This window comes from Cololabis saira, chromosome 8, assembly GCF_033807715.1.
Source record: "Cololabis saira isolate AMF1-May2022 chromosome 8, fColSai1.1, whole genome shotgun sequence".
Lineage (NCBI taxonomy): Eukaryota > Metazoa > Chordata > Actinopteri > Beloniformes > Belonidae > Cololabis > Cololabis saira.
Genome location: NC_084594.1, coordinates 17,311,959 through 17,334,109, shown reverse-complemented (window position 1 = coordinate 17,334,109; position 22,151 = coordinate 17,311,959). Strand labels below are relative to the sequence as shown.

General features: G+C 39.6%; 1 protein-coding gene across 2 annotated transcripts in view; it reads left to right on the top strand.

Moving 5' to 3' along the window:
- Window positions 1-22,151, top strand: part of igsf21a (immunoglobin superfamily, member 21a) — a 206,076-nt gene that overhangs the window by 1,247 nt on the left and 182,678 nt on the right. The window lies entirely within an intron of this gene.

Sequence of the window (22,151 nt, the reverse complement as noted above, 5' to 3'; positions counted from 1 at the left end):
ATTAGGGGACTATTTTTCTCATCCTGCACCTTGGTAAGAGTTTGCGTTACAAGACTGCATATTAAAGCACCTGATTCCCTTTCATGCTCCATCCCCTTCTGCAGAAGATCACACACCGTGAACTGTCTTGTGATGTTAAGGGGTTTCAGAGGAGATGTTTCCTCAATCTGAAAAACCAGAACCACCCTGCATTGCGAAACGATCTGTTAACATGTGCTCAGGGTTTGTTGTGTTTATGACCTTTGCTGGCCCATATAGGCGATCATTATGTCCGCTGGGCTTAACATAATGTTACGCTTCAGGGGCTTTCTTGCTCAGATGATGGTGAACTGCATGATCCTGTGCTCTGCCAGTACTTAACTTCAGCTGAATTATGCATTCATACTGATTTCATATTATAATTTGCTTTTACTGCGTTCACATTTTAAAGGATTTTTCACAACAACTGATGACATTGATTGCTTAACAGGGAAAAGGTCAGATTCTGCCATCTACAACTATGTCCACAGTGTTTATGTTAGTTTGTTTTGTTTTGTTTTGCATAGTATAAAATTTGATTGATAGCAGTACATAATTTCCATCCATGTGTATTAACAAGATTGGGATTTATCCCTTTCGCTGTGTGTGCCTTCAGTTTGAGTTTGAGACAAGCTGCTGTCAATGACTCCACTCTCATCTTGAAATCTGACTTGAAATGTCATGCATTTTTTATTTTCCCATCTTTTGAGAAATGGTACGGTATCTCGTTTTCACAAACTTGTCTTATCCTCTCAGTTGCAGCCATGAGCCACCGCACGCCCTCAGATGTGTTCTTATAGAGTCTTTGGAACGGCACTCTGTTGATTTTGGATGCGCCTACATGCTAGCCTTAACTTGTGACATCCAGTAGACTAGCTCAGGGATTTTGCTCAGCTGTTCGTCATTTTGCAGTTGTACCGCTTCGAGAGCTGGTTACATATTCAGTGTATTCTCACTTTCTGAAATAATTTGAAATCACGCAAGTGGGAAGATTTGTTTCCTTCAGTATTTTTTGCAAGTCCCCCCAAAAAAAGGATAAACCTGTCTTCTTGTGCCAGTTTACCAAGCTTTCAGTGGTGGTATGGAGTTGGAGCCTGGCTGGCAGAAGTACTGAGAAAAGTATTTTATTAAACCAGAAAATGTTACAAAAGCAGAACAAAAAAAAAAAACAAAAAACAACTGGAAACCATAGCACATGGAAGAACAAACAGAAAATACATAGATACACAGAGCTCTATGTATCTGATTAGTTTGCTTTTTGTGTTCAACAAAAAATGTAAATATCTCAAGAAAAATTAAGACAAAACCTAGAAAAAAAACTGAAGATCGACACAACCAAAGCCCATACACTACATCTACTTTTAAAAAGCTGCTTTCATCCAATTTTATAATTTTAGTAATTGCATCTCTTTCCAGTCTTTCAAAATAAGTCATAAGGGAATGTTTCAACCTCTGTTTTACACGTCTAGCTAATTCTTCTTCAGCTGTGTCACTGACTGGAGTTGTGTTTGGGTGTGGTTGTTCCTGCGCCTATCAGAGTCTACCAGTCTACCAGAACATTCAGGTAGTTTACCCTCTTAAAGTATGTTTTTATGCCTCTGCAGTACAGTTCCATTAGAAAACTCACCATTACTGTACACTGTAGCTGTTTTCATTTGCAAAAATATGAAGCTGTGGGGAATTCCTGTTGCATATTCAGGGAGTCCAATTAGTTATTTATAATTTACGCCAGATTTATTTTGGATTCTTTATCTCCATTTGATGGCCCTTCATCAGACATTAATGTTATTTTTGTGCCATTCAAATGTGCGTTTGCGTTGTTAAATACATTCTGTACACGCCACAGGGATGTATATTATTGTACAATATTAATTTTACATTCATACATTTGGTCTCTCTTGATCTATAACCTTAATTTTTGGGCTTTCCCCATTCGATAAACTCTCCCTTGGATTGAATGGGGAACCTAACTACATACCAGTCCAGATTGTTGTTAATCAGTTTGTAACATGGTACTAATTTTTTTCTGCACAGTAGATAACACAGTCTCAGATCTTGTGTTGAGTTGTAGGATGAACTTTATCAAAGGAAAACTGAAGAGATCGTTACTGTCATGGTGACTATTGCACTGCAGAACATGCAAGTGTTTGTTATCCACCAATCTAAAAAACCCCACCGCCCCTAAAAAAAACAAACAAACAACATCATAACATCTAAGAAAGAAGATCTGGAAATTAAACAATCTTGATGAAATAGTTTGGTCGGAATAAAGTCAAGAGTTTGGGGAATTTTGCTTCATTAGACAAAAACACCATTGCAATTCAAAGCAAACTGTCTTTTAGATGCAGCATTGCAACTAACACTTTACACAGTGAAACTTCTAAAACAATCAGCAGCGTCGACAAAAGTGAGGAGGCGCTAGAGTTTTCTGTACTGTCCCACATAAAAGTCTGTGAAAGATCAAATTTGTCAGTTTTTGTTTTCACTCCTTATGTGCAGCATGAAAGGTGGGTGTCATACAGGGTTTCACAGCACGAATGCAGCGTAGAGAGTAAGTTTCAGCTCATTCTGGGAGAGTGGTTGGGTCCTCTTCCAAAACTGCATTCAGAGTAAACAACACTTTTTTTATTTTCTTCAGTTCTTCTCTCTTTTTTTGAGAAAAGATTAAACTCATTACTGTAAAATGTGACTACACACACAGCACGATTCATCAGCTCTCATGGACCGGATGCTTTATTGTGGTCTTGTTTGGGATTCACTTTCTGCAGAATTACAAACCAGGAACAAATATCTAAGGGTACAAATTGGAATTATGGTCTTATTTGCTGTTCTGTTTTGGGTATTAGTTTCACATAACCTCTGAGATTTTATCTTGAATAAATTAGAAAAAAGAAAAAAAAAATTAAATTGTTCCAAAAGGAAATTACATTATACCAATTTGCTGCTTATTGAAGCTTTTTATTATCAGCAAGAGAAGTTGGCTCATTATTTTACCTAATCTGCACATTTCTAGTTTTAATAAAAACATCTCGTTTTTACTTCTTAGACATAGTTGAAGTTTTGGACGCTACACTGTCCCTTTTATGTACTGAGAACGGTGTTTTCTTTGAAAGCTGCATGGGTATGATGCGTGCTTCTTCTCACAGTGTGAGGCCACATCCTGTCAAATAAATTAGGCATCTTTCCTCATATCTTGACGCGAGTTATTTTAGTTTTTTCTCATTTACAGTTATTGTAAATAAAAGAAACCGTTTTAAAATGGTGTTCTTGCATGACCCCACCTAAATGGAAATGTGATGTAAGATGTTTGAGGTTTGACATCTGAACAGCTGCAAGTACGTTCAGAGACTGGGATAAAAGTCGAAGGGAATTTAAATTTATGTAGATCAGGAAGCATAACAGGGAGGTTCTGGTAATTTGCTTTCTGCAGAATCTTTTTATATTTCAGGGATAAGTAGAAAATAATCAAGAAAGATGGTTTGATAGTCAACAGGCTGAATCAAATGTAAATGAACTCACTGCTCAGGTGGTTGGCTGTGACATTGTATAGAGTGACACCTATGAAAGTTCTGACGGATGTAGACGCTCCGTCTGAGCTCGGTTCATCTGTTTTCTCATATCATGCATTCTTTCAATGCTAGTTCATTTTAAGCCCGATTGTTTAGGCATGTAATAAAATGCTTTCCCACCGCCGCAGCGATGTAGGTTTGCTTACAGATGGTCTATCACAGCGGTGCTGACAGAACAAACAGGAACTGGATCTGTGTTAGATTTGCAGTGCCGTGTAGCAGGCGGCTGCTCGCTGCTGCTCTCAGCTCACAGGATGTGAGAAGAGATATGGGCTGGAATATGTGTTGTGGTACCACAATCTCACAATAATGATGCTTTGCATTATACTGCACCTCTCAGCAGTTACATAAAGTGCTTATCTGCAGATTTAGAAGACATTTTTATTGTTTTGATCTGCTGTTGTGAGTTTGGTCAGTCATTGTTGTTTAACGTCATACTCATATTGCTTTTATGGGACCAGCTTGTGGTTCTTTTAGCAAAATTGCGCTGCAATTAGAGCGCTTTTTGATTTATTGATTTTTTGTTTTAGTCTTTTTAGATTTATTTTCTTATTTATGTTTTATACAGACTTATGTAGACTTAGTAATCAAGCCTTCACATACAAACAAAACAAAAACAAAAAATCCATCATGTGCTCCCACACACCTGCAAGTTCACAGTTCCAAACAAATGAAAATATTGCACTCCAGTTTTGTAAAAAAATAAATAAAAAAGAGACATACTTTCAGTTTAAAACTTTATGAAAAAGTGCAGGCGTGACTGCAGGTAGCGTCTCTGATTCTCAGTTTGACCTCTCACACCTGCTGAGAGCATTCGGACTCAAGTCGGGGAACTCATACAATTAAAAAGTGGTCGGACTGCATCTCAAAGCTTCTCTGAAGGAGAGAGAAAACGTTTCCAGGATCCCAACGCTGTTCGCACACTTGTTTCTGCAGAAACCACATACTGTATGTGACTATGGATTGTCTCCTTCAGTGATCACCTTCAATTAAAACATAATTTTTGTTATGGTCACCTTTTAGTCTGGATTTTTATTACCTTGCAGTCTCGTTTAATGTCATAAAACAGCCGTATTAAAATTTGAACCTTGCCGGTGACCCAGAAATGACAGCTTTTGTTGAAGTGCTTCAGCTTTGTGCACGAAGACCGCCACGCTAAAAATGAAAGAGCTTTCAAAGAAAAAGCACAATGGTCCGAAATAGTCTTTTTGGTTTCGGTACCTGCAGGACTTCATACTTAGTTTATTGTATTTTTTATTGCTACAAAGGCTTGGGATGTGTATGTAGAATTGTGTGTATGTAAAAAAAAAAACAAAAAACAAATCTTTTATATTGTACTGTATGACAGAATGAAATGAAAAAAAAAGCACAGGGATTTTTAATCTGGATTTGATTGAATGACTAAAACGATGGTGTGGACGTCAGAGTACAGAGCAACACGGAGCAGCAGAGGACTATCAGCGTTAACCCCTTGTTAGATCAGGAGAAAAGCAGGGGAGAAATTGATTCATTGAGCAGTTGAGGCATTTTTTTTGCACACGTGGGCAAACGTTTTGCAAACTGTGATTCAAACCCCTTACTCCAGTGAAAGGTCAAAAGTGTTTACTAAAACGGTCCACCAGTCACTCCAGATTATTTGATTTGTATGTATTTAACTTTAGAAGGAGAATCATTGAGATTGAAACACTTGAGGTACATACTCAGGGCAAAAAAAGGTTTACAACTTGCCAGATGCATGTTTAATTTCACTGCCTTTAAAGCAGCACAACGTAACTTTCAGCTTTTCTGAGTTTGGCGGCATCTTTTGGACAAAAGCGGTAGTGCTTTACCAGAAAAAACACTACGTTTCCCATGAGCACCAGCGCGTACTGCCGGAAAACTCCTGTCCCGTCGCGTGCCTTTGTTTTGAGAGAAGACGGGACGCTTTTCTGTTTCACCAAGTGAACAGACGGAACGCAAAAAAAAGATGTTAAACTGCTGGAAAGGAACTGGAATTTACCGGGATACCTTAAACAAGGAAGCCAGGGAGCGGTATATGGAGAAAATAATGATTATTAACGGTCTGGATCCATATGAAATCCCTACTAAAGAATGGAGCTCCTCGTCGGAGCGCCACTCTTTAGAAGGATTTACTGCCGCAGTTCTGCACAACCCACGTCTCCGGCTACCTTGTTTAGGAGTGTTTGGCAGCTGCCTTGGTAAATGTTTGATCGCCATGTGTTTCAATAAATTAGTATAATAGTACAACATACAGTACATGTTTTGTATTACTCTTACTTTTCTTTTCTTTTTTTTTTTTGACTGCTTTGAAGAGGCTCCGAGGCGTGAGCAATATTTCTTTTTCATCGTGAGATTATTTTTTTCCTCTGTAGCTACAAATCAAATAATTAATATTTTTTCCTCAACAAAATTAATCGCACCGCAGAGAGCTGGCCAACAACTGCGTTTAGCTGGAGAAGTGGGGAATAAAACCTGTTTGAATGATCCGACCCCGGTCTGTGAGTGTTTGTTTGTGGTTTAATAAACCCGTGTTTTGATCCGACGCCCGTCTGTGTGCGTGTGTGTTTGTTTACTGAGGAACGTTATGTTTGGTCGGACTCGTTACAGCCGCGATCCAACCGAGCCGACGACTCTTGTACTCTTTTAATTTGTTATCTCAGATAATTGGCCGGCCTCCGTGGTTCTGCCTCCGAGCAGGAAAGCGGTGAAAAGTTAAACCATTAGCGATCTTTTCCTCACGTCTGTTGTGTGTGGAGCTGCTGCAGCCACAACGCAGCAACGGGTTACCAGCTTCTGTGGAGCTGCGCTCCAAGCCCTGCCCATTTTCGTCTCGACTACGAATTGGGAAGGAGGGGGAAGTGACGTATGCCGTAAAGCAGTCAAAGCCGTAAAAATTTGTAGTTTTTTTAGTGTGGCAGGGTTCCTACCATACTCCTCAAAGTTACATAGTGCCAGTGAAGGTGATACGGACCCCCCCCAGACCATGACAGAGGTGTCATTAAACCTGTTGGAAGTTGATGTACCATCACAATGACTCTGGAAATATGATATTAAGGTGGAAAAGTTACGTAGTGTCGCATTAAACATTAAAGGTTAAAGGCAGGTTAAAACTCATAATGTCTTTGCAGAGCTGAATGTCATCCATCATGAAGCGAATTTAGCATTTCTTCATAACCTGGAAAGGCCCAGAAAAATGATAACTTGCAAGGCTGAAACAAGTCCATGCCTTCAGTTAGCAATGTCGACGTATTCCCTGAAACCTCCTGGGTGGGGAGTGGGGTCGACCAGAGTTAAAAAAGTTGATGTGAATTTTTAAACATTTTTTTCATTAATATTTAGTTTTTCAGTAATTTGATTTATTTTAGTTTAATGAGTGCTTTTAGTTTAGAAAAAAGGCTTAGTTTTAGTCTTAGTTTTTGAGGTATTGACTTCCAGATGTTGATAAAACACTTTAGGATAAAATAATCCTGTTTACAATGCCATACAGTACAAAAATGATTTATTCTTTCTTTTTGAGTAATTGGAAAAAATAATTAGTAATTAAAAAAAAAAATACAGAAAAATATTTAGTAGTAAAAAAAAAACAGGCACGAAATGAAATTAAAAAAAGTTATTTTTAACTGCAATTCTACTTCAGTTTTAATTTGTTTTGCATTGCCAATTTTAGTATTGTTTAGCTTTAGTTTCATAAAAACATTTAGCTTTTATTCTTATTTCTGTTATCGAGATTATTTTTTTCACTGTTAGTTTCAGACTTAGTCTTAGTTTTCATTAACTATAATACCTCTGGTGTTGACTTGCTTTTTCGTTATACTTTTAGTTATTGGCTGATGTCAAACAGTGAAAGAGGTGCACCACCGCCACCGTGTGGTACGGAGCTATAGTTTGCTAAGTCAGTGGATCCTGATGGGTCACTATTTAAAACTGGGCCCCACCGGGGGGGGTGGAAGCACCGCCCTCTTAACGTTGGTCATTCTAGTCAGAGCAGTCCCACCAGAAGCACCTCGTGTGTTTTCAAGCAGTTATGATCCAAATTGTCTCACAGTTAAGAGAAGCAGTCAAGAATCGCCTGCCCGCTCTGCTTTGTTGGAGATCTTGTTGTTGCCTTCAGCCACAGTTAAAGTTCACAGGTACATTACTCTGTAAACTTATAACTCCATAATACGAGTTTTCATACTCCCTCACTGACCTGGCTTTATACTTCCGCACTATAGATGTCGTTTCTTTTCATGCTGAAGTTCAGCTGTTGTTCGATAAAGAACTGCTGCCCTTTAGTTTCTTAGAAGGATGTGTTCAAACAAACTGACACTAAAAAATGCTACGTGAGATAAGTCACATGTGAGAGAACAACATATACTAAGAAATAGCATAAATGACAGGTGTCTGCTTTGAACACAGATCTTTGGTTGCGGATGACCCAGTGTGGTTGTTGCAGCAAACTACTCACTGGAAAGCTATTACCATATTTTATTTACAGTTGGCATTCTCAGCTCAGATGCAGCTTGAATCCTAACTTACCCAAGGGCTTGACTGCTGGGTGGATTTCTACTGCAAGACTAATAAAGCAACTTCATTGGCAACCACCATTGCCAAATTTTTCCTCCCTCCCTGCCACCTCAGCACCTCCGGCAGGTGGTGGGGGGAGTAGTCAAGAAAAATCAGACAGAAAAAAGAGTCTACTTCTTCCTTAAATGTGTTTTCAAGCAGTTATTATCCAAATGATCAAACGATAAAGCCTGTGATTCAACGAGGTAAGTAAACGCTTTGGACAAGAAGTTCTATAAGCACAGTAAAGCCGGGCATACACTGTGCGATTATCGGCTCGTTTTGAGCTGATTTTCCAGTCGTGCGACTATTTTTTGGATCGGGCCGGATTTCGACCCAATCGTTGATCGTGCCTCATGCAGTATAAGTGGGGTAACGAGGAGATATCACCTCACGACGAGCTCCCGATCACGAATCGTGTGCTCGTTGAAGTTGAAGCAGCTACGACCCGATTGGACTCATCCTTTCGTAGAGAGCATGCGCAATGTCTGATGTCTGCCCAGCCAATTCCTTGTCCAATCACGGCGTTGTCTAATCTTTTTTCCTTTATCCCCACACAGAATGGCACAAATTGCTAAAGGCTGATTTATGGTTCCGCGTTACACCAACGCAGCGTACGGTGCGCGTCGCCGCGTACCCTACGCCGTAGGCTCTGCGATGGTGTAACGCGGAACCATAAATCAGCCTTTAGTGTGCGCTCTGTGCGCTGCTCTGAACACTTCTCTGTTGTGCTCATTTTGCTGGTACTCCAGGTCCCTCCGCCGAGACACAACTTTTGCGGTATGCGTTCATTGTTGTGTCTAAAAATGATGCGCAGTGCCCACCCAATCAGAAACGGTACAGATATTTTGTGATTTTTTTTTATATATATATATATATAAAAAAATGTAATTATAAAAAAATAAAGGATCCCCATAACCTTTGATTGGGTGGGCAGGATGCACGTTTGGGTGGGCACAGTCCACCCCTGCCCCAAAACCGGCCTCGAGTTCCAGTACACAGAGGTCCGATGTGAGGATTATGATCATATAGTGTGAGCAGACGGGTCGCATCCGAGCACCGGGTCGTACAGTGTGAGACCATAAATCGTGGGCTGTGAACTTTTGAACTCCGCGATCTAGTCGTGCAGTGTGAGATGGGGCTGTCTCAAACGATTTAAAATATCGCACAGTGTATGCCCTGCTTTAGTTTCTTAACCACCCTTGTGGACAATCGTGCACGGATGTGGTCCAGCTTGCTGATGTCTTTGGCTTGCGTGGGAGAAGCGCCAAGCAACTGGCTTTGTACTGATTCCCTCAGCAGCTGGTGATTATCAGAGATGGAGAAGAAAACTTTGAGAAACTATAATATTCACTCAATACTCAATTTTGTGACCAATGGAAGACAATATTGTAAAATAGTGTAAAATTTTGCCTGAAAGAGTGTTATCTGTATTTTTTTTAATTGCTTTTTTAATATTGGAAAAGTATTCTTTGTAAAATTAGCAACCAGCATATCCAGCGTGTTCTTGACGGGCTTTATCAGCACTTTTGTTTTTTTGTCCCTGCACTGCTTCCTGCACGTTCTGTGGATTATGCGATTTTTGCTTATCGTGTTGAACATGGCTGCTGAGTAATAACAAATACTTCTGTGTCCTATCATTACCGTACTAACTAAAACCTGTGTGAACTGTCTTATATAATACATGATATTTATCTTTGCATCCACGGTCGACTGCAACGAAGCCCAAGCTGCCAGAAACACAGCTGTGCTGTGATTTTTCATGTCCAACAATTCTGATTCTTAGCAGCTTTCCCTTTTTGTTACAGCGAGGAGGACCTTTTGAGGACCAGATAAAAGTGAAATTACTCAGTCACCATGACCCCAGCAAAGAAAAAAGAGAGTCTGTTTTTGTATGACAGAATGTGGAACTTATCAAGGTTATCTCGGAATAGGAAAAAAAGACAATTAAGAAATTAGGAGGACTGTATCTTGTCAAATCAAGTGTTTTTTTTTAAAATAGCCTTCTAACTTTTATTTTTCCAGAATTAAATGAAAGGGGGTAAACTGTATTTTTATAACTAAAGAAATGAGTAAAACAACAAGTGTTTCATGTGAAAAAGAACAAAACAAACTTAAGCTTTTACATATTAGGACAGAACAAAAACAAAAGTCTGATCTTTCCCATCATGGTAATCATGGGGCTTGTGTTGGTTCATATTTGAATGCTCTTTAATTATCTTTTGACATGGTTTGGTTCAGCTTTTTTTCTTGTTTTCCATTGTGTGTGATATTTCTGGTTCGCCTCCCTTTGTTGGTCTGTTTGGATGTAATTGTTACACCTGTTTATTGTCATCCCATGTGTGGGTATATATCCCCTGTGTCTCCTTCGTTGGTTCCTGGTCTGTTTGTTGTTTTACCTGTTGTGCCTCCCTGTCACGCTCTCTTGTGTCGCTCATCTGTTCTTCTTGGGTTTGTTTCTCTGCTTTTCAAATATCCTGCTTTGGCAACATTTTCGGTAAGATAAAATACTACTCGTGCCTCCCTGGTGTTCCACATTTAGGTTCACCTTTATACCACTTATGACACTTTACTAGGTCTCAAAATTAGGGAACTACAACCTCAGCAATATAATGCCACTTGCACAGGGTTAATTGCCATATATGCAATGAGTGGAGTTGCAGAAAGGCCTGTAACACGGACCAACATGAAAGGATCATCAAACTTGCCATCAGGGCTGCTATGAATGATTGTCCCTCTTCTGCAAGACAAATACAAAGATGTTGCTTCAGTGCATGCACACATGGTATTATGGGGCAAAACTGTGCAGTTAAATCTCTGGGTCAAGCTGGGTTTGTCCACAAGGTCCATGGTGGCCCCTCCTGTGGACTCTGAGTGGGCTATACCTGCTTTTTAACCGTGGCTAGTATCGGGCATATGTAACTAAAACTATTTAAACTATAACACAATTGTCTCCTTTCTAACACCATTGCCCCTTTAGGTCCCGTTTACACGGAGCAAAAAACGGTGGCGTTTTCATTGGTTTTGGCTGTTCGTTTACACGAAAACGAAGCTCAAAGTCAACAAAAACGATAATTTCTGAAAACTCCGGCCAAAGTGGAGATTTTCAAAAACTCAGTTTTCACGTTTGCTTGTAAACGGAGGGAAACAGAGATTTAGGCTTCAGAACGTCACATTATGCAACAGAAGCGTCACCAGCATCACGTGTGCGACCTGTGTTTACAATTTGTTTGGCCACCGTCAATATTTTCTTGTATTTTACCTGTTTTATATTCTAAAGTCACACTTAAAAGTAACTCCACTTCTCTGTCACTCCAAACGAAAGGCTCTCGTTCCGTCTTGGAAGTAACTGGCAGTCAAAGCTGATTTATGGTTCCGCGTTACACCAACGCAGAGCCTACGGCGTAGGGTACGCGGCGACGCGCACCGTACGTTGGCTACGCCGTCGATTTAACGCGGAACCATATTATTCAGGCTTCACACGTGTCATTTGTTGACGTTTTTTTCCAGGATTCTGATTGGCTACCATGACTTTACGCTTCTCGTTACACTGCCCCCTGCAGGTTTGGATGCTCATAGCACCCTTAACAGCGTATTTATCCGGGTTCGTGTAAACGAGGATATTTTTCAAAACGTAGAGGGGGAAATATCAGTTTTTGTAAATACCCGGCTATGTGTAAACGTGGCCTTAATCTACTCGTATTCCTCTGGGGCCCCATATATCTGTACCACAAAAGCTTCCCATTTGGGGCCTGTAATGCCGAAACCACATGTGACTATTTTAAATGAAAGCCCACTATGTGCGCAAGTAGCCCATTTTTAATCCAGACGGGACCCCACATGGACATGCTGGCTGGGATGCTTGATGATGTTTATTTAATTAAAAATGGCAAATTTAAATGAATACATGCATTTTACATAATGCTGTATTTGAAATTCAAAATAAAACTGCATGGAATGCTGGGTAACCAAGGTTGTCTATGTGCATACCAATACAGATAACGAATGAAAAAGACAAAACAAAAGCTATAAAGGGGTCAACAACAGAGGGGGGTGTGAGGGTCTGCCAGCTGAATCTCCAGGATTTAATAGACTTTGCATCGCAGAAAGCCCACGGACTGAACCTTTAATATTACTTGAACTTCTACTATGCCCAGAGTAGACAGCAATTCTTTGACAGGCTGTGTTCTCATCTGTGTCAAGCTAAGTATTTTATCTGTGATCCCCCTCCCACACTAGATTGTGTCATAAATAGATGCTGGTGTTTTTTCTTAGCATGTTTTCCTAGATGTTTTCTTTTCTGGGTTTATTTCAGGGGTTTGATGCGGAGAGGCTTTCGCTGTTACTAGTTGTTTTGATGTCGCATTCTTTCGTATTCTGCTGTTTATTGCGAGATTGAGCTGTATGTAACTGGGCCACTGCTGGTTAATATGCTTTAATCTGTGCCTGAAATATTGAGTGGCAGCTGGCGGAATAAGAGGCAGGAGGAAGGCAGGCTGCAGACTGAATAGAAAGCGTCATTTTGTGATGCAACGTGAAAAGAAGGGGCATCTTTCAGCATGTCACTCTGGCATCCAGTGTGTGTTGATTTGTTATGCCACTGAACACAACATATTATAGTCTGCCATTTATTTGTGTATTTGTTCCTTACCTAAAACACATTTCTTCCTTTTAAAATGTATTCAAATTATTAAATGTAAACTGTGTCCTTGTACAAGCAGGTTCATGCCACATATTGCATTAACTACTAAATCATTGCATTACTGAGTCACACTGAGCATTATTGTTTTATTTATCTATTTCTTCCGTTTGTTTTTTGTTTGGTGCATCTTTGTGGCGGTGAGAACAGCATTGCAGAGAGGGTGGGCTGAAGCTTTGCAAAAGGGAATAACGATGGATCGTGTGGGCTACGGTTCTGGTGTGACACAGATTATTTCCTTTCATGTATTCTAACTTCCTCTTTATGGACCCTAGAGAGACCCCTTTTTCTCTCTTGGGTGCAGTAAACACTGATTTTTATATCACCCCAAAAAATAAAATAATGAAAATACAAGTCTGCAATCTTCGGAGCAGTTATTGGCAAAGGTCCAAACACAAAGTGTGAATATGTTGGGAAGAGTCTCAGTGTCTGCGTCTGTGTGAAAAGACTTCTATAACATCTGTCGTTTATGATAACATTTATCAGGAAGCCTTTGATCCGCTGCAAAACTTATCATTGCAAGTTCAGAGAATTAATCTCCTGAGCAGGACATGAATTATACAATACTAGCAAATGTGGCTGCGTATGCATCATAGGCGGCTTTAGATAGATTATTTTACTTCACTGTTTTTCAAAGCCGAAGCTTCATATTGTGAGCCGGCTTCATCTTTAAGGGTTATTACATTCATGTTATGCTGCTTGCTCCTTCTTACTCAGTTTTTTTTTCCAAATATGTAAATCCTAATGGAAAAACTGGGATAATCATTATTGTTTTACAAAGCCGTCACTCGTGATATAACTTTGGCCAGAAGAGTGACTTTTGCCTGCTACCTGCTGATCTCAGGAAGATGGAATAAAACATGCTCAGGAATTAGCGACGGCTAGTCACTTTTGGTTCCTTGTGGGGCTGTCATGCTTAAAACGCTTAAGATAAATTGTGCTTCTCAAGCATAACAGGGAATAAGAGAAATTAACATGTATGAGATAACATAATGTGAGGTCAGGGTGTGAGTCTTTCCGTTTGTGATCTTGATCCATTGAGTCATGTAAGCATGAAACTCCAAGCTGTTCAGTTACAGCTTGGTGATGCTTAACCTTTTATATCCAGATGTTTATACTGTAGAGCACGTCATGATTTTCATCTTATAGGTGTTAGTAAGTTATTGTAGACCAAATGTTTCACTTTTCAAAGCCTTCTTCTGATGTGTGGTGAAATCTAGCACTAGTGTTTTAAAGACCTCAAGGTTGTGCATTTTGTTCTGGTGCGACTGCTTAATGATAACGATACTTCACATGTTGCCATAATTGACATAATGCAGAAGCCTCATGGTAGTACTTTTACTTTCCAACAGAAAAAGTCACATAATTGTGGCCCACGAATCCATGACATCATATTATGTCGCTCTATTCTGCAACAGAAGAGCACAGCGTGTACGCTCACATGGGGATGTTAAAGTCTCTTCCAAGGACTTCCACTTAAATCCCTTTTATGAGCAAAAATCACGAGCATCAAGGGAATGAGAGATGTGATAGTGGATGTTCATTTCCATTACTTATCATGTGTGATATGTCATCCACATCTTGTTAAATCTTGCTCTAACTTGAGAGCTTAGCAGTTAAGGTCTAATTTCACTTATCAAAAAAGACTGTTTATTTTATTTTTATTCTCAATTTTACTCATATTACTTGTATTATTTTTATATATATATATATATATATATATATATATATATATATATATATATATATATATATTGGTAAAATCCAAGTTTTGAGTTTGCTTTTCCGTGCCATGGGTACATAGACTCTCCAAACTGCTTGAAAACTGTTTCCAAAAACAAACTCCCGCAATGCTCACATGTAAACCTCACCAGACCGCAGACCAACAAACAGGAGAGGAAGTGCTGTTGATGTTGTTTTCAGGATAAAGTAAACATTATATGTTTCCATAGCAGTGAGATGTTGGCATGAGACGCGTCCCCGGCTTCCAGGAATGCAAAATAATTTATTTAGTGATGTTCTGCGCAGGCTAAAGCACTTCTATTATCTTTGTACATTTTGTACGAAAAGGCAAGTCTGGACGTGCCTTTTGGGGAAGTTCGTACTCTGCAAGTACGGCTGAGGTGAACGTAGTTTGGCGGACGCAAGGACGCGTCTCTTTCTTTCTGCAACTGGAACAGCAGCGTACTTGTCGTTGATGACATCACAGCTCAGCTAAGAGGCTCACGTGTACTAAAAAACCATCAACAGTTTAATACAATTACTAATTATTTTATAGAATGTGTATTTACACGTTTGTATGTCAGCTGTGTTATAAATAAAGTTCAATGAAAAGCAAAAACTGAAAACTTAAAAATAAGCTCTATCTTTATGACTTTACCACAAATATGAAGTTATAATAACTATATTCTTGCATGAAAACATCTTAAAATCTATATTTTGTTGAGCAAAACTAAAATCATAACTTTATTTCTACTCAATTCTCCTTTTTCTATTTCTGTCACTGGCCATGATTCTGGGAAATGCATTCTGGGATACTTCGCAGTTTCAGGTCTACACGAGTTTCCATCCTCGATAAGTGGTGGGAATGCAGCCGGGGAATTGGACTGTACTTGGTCGGATGCGTTCTTTAGCGTTGGAAGAGTATTTTTTCACCAGAACACACGTACAGACAAGAATGCATATGGACACGTGTCTTTGACAAATCTACTTTACTATATCGACCAGTTGCTTTACACGCTGCTATTCCAGTGATTAAATATTCAACAGATTCATGTCATTGTACCTCATGTAGCGATGCCTGCAAGCTCGTGGAGCCAGGCGGCCCGAGCAACATAAGGTGCTGACATACGCTTGTCTATGAGTCATTCCTGTTACGCCCACCAACTTTGCCGGTCTATTTAAAGGAGAAAACCGGCATCCGTCCCAGTGTTACCCAACCAGTGCACGACTCCCAAGCTCGCGGCTGGTCCAAATAAATAAATAACTAAAATACAGAGGCCTCGTCCGACCTCGGGCTGTGCTGTCACCATGTCTGTCACCGTATCTGATTCTGTGAGTGTACTCAGTTTCCTTCCAGGAAGGGAAGGGAGGTTTATTTCACACTACGCTGCAGCTCAGTGAGCTCATGTGTGATGTTAGGATGAGCAGTCATGCTGCGTCCTCAGCAGCACAGCTCGCCTATCTCTTCAGCACTCCACCAGGTAACCCATACATATGCCGTATCCTGGAAGAGCTCTGCTCCTGAAACATTCTAGTCTCATCTGGCCCTCTTGTGTGGAGCTTTTCATCTCACTTTTTACCTCCTCTCCCACGAGAATCTAGCAGGGTCCGACCAACGTTTTGATGTGCTGCAGCCATGGTTTAGTTCTGGCACTGAAAAAACTGTGGGAAGTGCAGCCCCAGCTGCGTCACTGCATCCGTCGGTGCGACACTTGTTTTCGTCAGAGCTGTGGAGCCTCTGCTGAGATGTGTTGACGCTTCTCTCCTCACTTTTTAGAGAACTGTTGCAGTTATTACCACACCTTCACCTGCTCACCTTTACTCTCGTATCTGCATGCCACCTGTAATCCTCCGCATCATAAAAGCTTAGTCAGACTTCACTCAGCTGCACAGAGCTCACGACCACCTGCGTATCAACATGTTTTTGCTTATCAGTATGTTGCCTGGTTAGAGGAGTTATGCTTCCATTTATTTGCTGGGTGTATAGAGAATGCTTGCTGTGACTGGTTTTGTGTTTTCACTCAATATTTTTCCTATGTGACATTTGTTGGAAATGGTATCACCGTGGCTGCGAGCACACATGGCAGTCCTTCACATGTTCTTTTAAAGCCTTCGCAGCACACGCAAAATGACGTCCCAGCAGCTATACACAGCAGTTCCTTATTAGTTGCATTGCTCTTTATTTTTAGTTTTATATTCACTGTATATTGCTCAATGCTCAAAATGTATTATTATCGATTTGTATCCTGTCAGTTACTTTGGTAGCAGCACAGTAAAGCCAGCCTCTCGGCCATGGATCAAGATTGTACAGAAAAACCCTAACTTAACTATGTTCTATCAACCTTGGAGAAAAACCCGGGGTACTGATGGTATCAGAGAATCGCTTTGTTCCATTATGCATTTACACAGCTCCTTTGTCAAGCTTGCATTAGTTTTACCTTTAACATCAAATGTTATTTAGGCACCTGTTTGTCAAAAGAAGCAGCACAGTTGGATTGAATTGCTATTCTGTCATTTCAGCAGTTTGATTTAAACACCCACTCAGCTGCAGCGTTTCCTCATGCGGCTGTCTCTTCCAAAGGGAGTTAGATGTAAGAGAAATCTCACATTAGTCCTCGTCACAGCTGGCTGGATATTAGGCTACATTCTGCAGGATAGTCAGGCCTCCGTGATGTCATAGTAACACCGGGGGATAGAAAACACCAGTGTCAGAACATTCAGTGACTGTAGGTTCAATAGAGTATAACATCAGCTTTTGTTTGTTATTTAATCCAATCTCAAACCTAATAAATATGTAAGCCTGGCCTCAATTTCTTTGACTCTAGCAGCAATTGAAACGGGAGCAATTCAGCAACCTTTGACTGTCTTGAAATTCAGTGAAATGTTTGTGTTTCGGCTGTTGGACACCTGATGCCACAAAAAACACAACGGGAAGAACCCCTACCGTTCATGCTATTATAATTTTATCTTATAAAACGTTGGAAAAATACTGTCATTCTGTATACATGACAGCTGATTATGGTATGAAGGAGACATCACATGCTGCCTCCTTTTTAATATTGCAAGACCTGATAAAACTCTAAAAATAAGTCTCATTTTCAGTTTGAGAATATGCAAAGCATTTCCGTCAGGCATTATAAATTGCGTGAGATTGGGAGATTTAGTCTTCTTTTTAGAATTACGGGCTATTGTTGGGTCGACATCTGCCACCCTCCGCAGACTTGTTGCGATGAATGTTTCATCCCTTTCAAACCCTCCTTTTCCATCTCATTCCAGTTATTCATGCTGACAGAAGCACACTCAAAGTTGCCAGTGTTCAGGAAAATAATCACAGAGAGAAAACTAAGACGAATCATGCACGTTGTAAATTTGGGTTATTCATCACTAATAATCCTTAATCGCGCCGTCAGACGCTGCAGAGTGGTTAATATTAATCCTATTGTTTAAGCTTCTTTCACGAGACAAGACACCAGCTGATGAAAAGATTTAACTGTATTGAGACTGAAAAAAGATTTGTATGAAACACAAAGGGATATTTTTTTTTTGCCCATTCGTGCCGAGTTGCTCATAGGATGGAAAATGAAAATAGCTCTAAATATTAATGGTACACCAAGTGTACGTGTCTTCATCAATAGTCAAACACCTGTTCTGGATGAATCCATTATCCATTTTCTGTTTTAAATTTGTTATTTCAAATCTGAATTTTCAAAGACATGGACCTTTGTAATGACATCCGTGGTAAGTATGGTTTGACAAAACGTTAAGATGAAACAGCTTTTAGGCAAATTTATATTAAATCATGGGCACTACGGTGGATAATGGACGGAGATTCAATCACTGAGGGTTACAGATGGTGAAGGACAACTGTCTTTTGTAGCTCACAGAAGATGAAAAACAGAAATGAAAATTACCATTTTAAGGCACTCACTGAATCTTGAAGGCAGTAGATCGGTAATTACTGTCAAGGGTTCAGTACAACACAGGAGCAGAACAAGTTGCAATGCCTTGGGTGACCACTGGGAGATGGGCACAAAAGTGAGTCGATGTGGGGTATTTAAAGCATTTAAAGCATTTAAATTATTTTTTAAAACCCACTCTATGTAAAAATAGGGCAGAAAACTGTGGTATAACAAAAAAGCTGGACTGTTCTTCGTCAAAAGTGGTATTGCAACATAGAGTAGCATGAATAATTTTTTATTTTTTTTCCACATTATATGGGTTTTGCTCTCAAAGTGACTTTCAATATCATTATCAATTTCTTGGCTGATTTCATCCCTGTTTATAGGTTTTGAGTGGTTAATATTGCAAATAATGACATTCCAATCAGTATCAGCACAGCAGAAGGTACTGCAGTGTAAATATAGCATAGGAAAGGCATGGTGGGAAGTGGACAGGAACAGGATTACAATATGTGATCAAAGCATGCATTCATCTCCTAGTAAAGAAGGGTAAATCCTGCAGTACTGTAGATTAAAAACTCAGAGCTGGTCAAGGACATATATGATGAAATGAAAAAAAGAAATAAGTATAATTTTGAAAAGAGTAGTGAATGATCTGACTGCAGTTGTGTGTTTCTTTGTGATCACACTGACGCAAACTGTCACCTCGACTGAAACATGATGACTTTTTTTCGCTAAGGTTAATGAATGAAGATAAATAAGGAAAATTCTATAATTTTACAAACAAATCCTCCGAAACTATATAAATATGAGTGTCAGTTTTGATTATGAGGACATTTCTTTCAGTTGCTTTTCTGCCTGTTTGCTTTTGTGAAATGAAAATGTCCATTCAGTTCACTTCTGAAAGATAGCAATTGCATATTCCAGAAGGCAATATCCATATCCAGTATTCCCCAGTGGATACTGATCTTGTGAATGTGCAGCTTTGCAGGAAGTCCCACCAATAAGATGACATCTGTCAAACATTACTGTCAGACAGACGTTGATTTTCAAGTGCTCGAAGGCAGGCACATCATTGATGGACAGAAATCATTACAATCTCTAAAATCTAATTCCTCAGTGGAATCTGTCCTGTTCTTTATACTCATTGTGGCAAAGAGGACATTGCAAATATGAACAGCACATAATAATGACAGCTAATATAAATGTAGGGGCTGGCTTCATTATAGAAAAGAAGCTTAGGCAAAATTATTTCCTGCCTTTTTATACGCTTCTTAGCAGAGAATGTAGAAGGGGATGGCTCAGTCACTCAATGAAGTGGACAAACATTAGTGAGAAGCATGAAAGGACAGTAAAATCTCAGCAACAATAGCAGCGGTACAGCCTAATGTGTTCACTGCAGTGCATCAAGACAGTAAAAAGATGATGGATCTTATGGATTCCGAGAAGAGGACAAGTCAGGGACATGTGTGCTTTCTTTTTTAGCGATATCTTTTCTTAGTGCAAAGATTATATTAAAATGAAGAAATGTTTATTTGCACTCTGGGACTTTTTGCCTATGTGTCTTAAGCAGAGTTGCAAACCCTTGACTTGGACTTTCCTGGAAGCTTTTCAGTTCCCATCATCTTTCTAATCTGTTTCAAGGTAACCTAATTAGAGGGCAGATGATTTGTGCTACCATATATATGGAGCTCATGTTTGAAAAATCACCCCATCCATATTCTTTAAACTGAACATATATTTTTTTTTCCAGCAATTTCAACATTTGATGTTTTCTCTGTACTATAATTAAAAATATGCTCAGTGAATGAATGCAGTATTTATCACCATTCAATATAATGATCCATTGCTGTCAGATATGATGCTATATATTATAATTAATGTTGGGGAAAAAAAGTACTTTTGCTTTGAGTTGCATCTAAATGTATGAAATAGACTCCTCGGCAGTGCAGTGTGCTGACAATACAGTCAGAGACCGTAAAACTAATCTCATATAAATTCCATGTTCCAAGGGCTGTGTCCAGACAACACTGTGATGTATGAAGTCACTGGCAGAGAAAAGGGCATGTGACGAAGCTGCAGACTGTTTGATATTCAGAAGGGTAGTCTTCTTCAGACTGATCTGAATGTGCAGCCAATGCCCTTGTGGATAAGCCACTGAGGAACCCATGCAAAATGAAAACAAACCTCAAAGTAGCATCTGATGAGTTATTAATTGCAAACTAGTAGTTGCTTCTTCATCACCTGAATATGATAAATCATTTCAATTTAGATCATTCTCAGCACAATCATCTTATTATCTATAAGCAATGCTGATGCTTCGAAATATCTCCCATTTGCTTAAAATGATCTTTATCGTAACTAACGCCACCAAATTGCTTTGGTGGAATTTAAGATTTCTGATAACATTTTAGCTTTGCTTCTTCAAAGGAATAGATTCTGACCTTGCAAAATTGGTACATGTTCTCATACTGTTGGATATTCTTTAGAACATTTCATGAGGGATGTGGAATGTGTTCTCTGTGTACAAGGACTCTGGCCTCTCTTGCCAAATCACAAGTGTTTGGCTTTGTAGTCTGTCCTCACAGCGGTAAGCCATCGTGGGTTTGCCCCTGAAGAAAGTCTCTTCCATCACCAGATGTATTTCTGCTTTGAACAGCACCCAGACAAAATCAGGCCCTTGCCAAGTGCTCTGCTGCCAAGAGTCAGCAATGGGTAATCAATACAGATTTACGGGAAAACTTTTCCCGGCCATCAGTGCATGACATAGTCACTGTCACTTGATTTTACACATATAAGATTCAGCTGCAAGACAACTGTCATGTGTTTAATCTTCACTTCCGACATTGCAGCTGAGCAACACAGTGAAGCCTGCCTCCACCACTGCCTACATCTGGTTAGTGGATACATCTGTTATTAAAAGGAAGATACGGCAAATCAAATATATTGTGCATTCAAAGAACTTCTTGTGTACGTTATTAAGAGGCTATTAGTAAAAGCTTTTTTATTTTAAAATGATTGTTATCCTTAATCTTATTATAATTCCTGTTTGTTTCCATATAACTCGAAATAACTGCACCATAAATGATGGCGCCACCTTTGTGTGAAAAGGTTGGGATATTTAGCTTCTAGAACACTGGGCTTGGTGAAATAAGGGCTGCTTCTGTCTAAAATACCCACATCATAATTTTTTTAGTGTTGCTTATTTAAAGTAAGATTTCATTGTGGAATCAAAACACAAGTATTCATCATTGCTTGATGGAAATCTGTTACAAATGTTCCTCGAAACAAAAATAAATATCAAATAATGGGTATTTTAAATAAAAATCATGAACGAAAGCAGTAAAACTTAAAGGGGACCTATTATGAAAAACAAGTTTTTTTTTTGCTTTAACATATATAAAGTGGTCTCCCCTCAGCCTGCCAACTCAGAGAAGGAGGAAAGCAACCAAATTCTGCAGTGTCTGTACACCCGCCCGGATGAGCCGTCCAGTGTGATGTGGATCTACGAGCCGTTCAGATTCTGCTCCCTTTCGTTACGTAACGACAGAAGCGATGCGTGAAACCACGCCCACAACTAACTCCGCCGGCCGGAGCTTCCGCCATTTTTTCATAGCGGTGTATCGCGTCATTCAGGCAGCCAATCAGCACAGTCCCTCATTATCATAGCCCCGCCCACTCAGAATCGCGCATAGAGAA